Source organism: Octopus bimaculoides, chromosome 10 (assembly GCF_046866305.1).
Source record: "Octopus bimaculoides isolate indiv1 chromosome 10, ASM4686630v1, whole genome shotgun sequence".
Taxonomy (NCBI): Eukaryota; Metazoa; Mollusca; class Cephalopoda; order Octopoda; family Octopodidae; genus Octopus; species Octopus bimaculoides.
The window spans coordinates 6,079,619-6,081,302 of NC_142937.1; positions in this window are offsets into that span (position 1 = coordinate 6,079,619).

The following is a 1,684-nucleotide window of genomic DNA, read 5'->3' on the forward strand; positions in this document are numbered from 1 at the left end:
GAGGCCACTACGACTAAAGCTCTCAAACTGTATCTTTGGTCAGAAGATAACCCAGTAAGCGTGGTTTATTCTTTCCTTTCCATAACAATAAAGTAGGAGGCTCACTACAGAATATCTTTTGATTAAGCTGTAAGATAAAACATTTAAAAATTAAAAACAGTAAATGTCAACATATAAATGCTAAACAATAATAGAAACTAACTACACTGGTTCCCGTAGATGATGAAAAATATTAAAATAAATGTAGAAGAGTAACAAGTATGATAACTAGATACGAGTAAATCTTTACGAGTAGGACGGAGTCTGACGGAGGGCGCTCAACATAAAGCGTTGCAACACATATTCTTGCAGTTTCAATTGCGATAAATGCTCGAACCTATTTTTAACCTTCTGTCAATCCCTGCTACGTTGCAATGTAATTTAAAACAGTTGTAACGGATTTCTGCCGTGTTGAACATTGCTTATGGGTAAATTCATATGTTAGTGTGAATTCTAGATGGAATAATAGTCCTAAATGTATTTCGTATAGCATATTTATTCAATTCACAGATAAACATCGTTTGCTGACGTGAATAATTAACGATATACATCAATATTTTAGAGATAAAGATTCACAGAAACCCTGTTTCTGCGAGTTTTACACATGGTTGTCAACAATGCGCTATATTTCTGCAAGGATCAGATTACTAAATCAGATAAAATTGAAATAAAAATAAAGTTATGCCGTCCGAATTATCATCATGGTGTTGCACACAAATCATTCCAGCATCTAAACTGCAGATGTACTTTCTCTCTCTCTCTCTCTCTCTCTCTCTCTCTCTCTCTCTCTTTCTTTCTCTATCTCTCTTTCTCTCTCCCTCTCTCTCTCTCTCTCTCTCTCTCTCTCTCTCTCTCTCTCTCTCTTTCTTTCTCTATCTCTCTTTCTCTCTCTCTCTCTCTCTCTCTCTCTCTCTCTCTCTCTCTCTCTCTCTCTCTCTCTTCCGATTCTACTGTTGGTACAGTAGTTTCTACTCCTCCAGAGTGATTGTTCTCGTGCTATGTCCATCTAGGCCCACCAGACTCAGTGATCTTTCCTGCTTTCGTCGACTTTATTATGTACACAACCCCTTAGTTGCACCAACATTTAAGACCAATCTTTCCTTCCTTGATCTCTAGGTAGTTAATCCAATGGAAATCCTTTCTTGTACGTGTTTTTCTTGCAGTCGTTGATTTTCAATTGCTCAAGAAAGGCACCAATTGCATTGGCCTTGTAAGGACCGTGCGATCAGGAGAGATGACGAGGAATAGCTCCTTTAGAACATCGCATGGTCGATACAAATAAAAATATAAAAAGAGGATAAATGAGTATAAGTGCCAAAAGGAAAAGAGAGACACAACCGGTAGAATGTTTAAGAGAAGATTTTATTGATATGTCAACTTGTGTGTCTGTGTGTGCGATATATAAACATAATAATAGACAGGCCGTCATGTAAAGAAGTGTATGTGTATACAAACATGGATGTATGCGTATGCGAGAAATACAGAGCATAGAAAAGAGTCTATAATGAAGAAAGTCCAGACACAAGGATAAAATACCAGTTCGCATTCAAGGTACACAGCGTTTGAGGTGCTGTAACAAGAAGTTGAGTCCGCGTAGCAGAGCCTAGGAGAGGAACATGTCGTGTAAGAAGTTGTGGCTTCAATG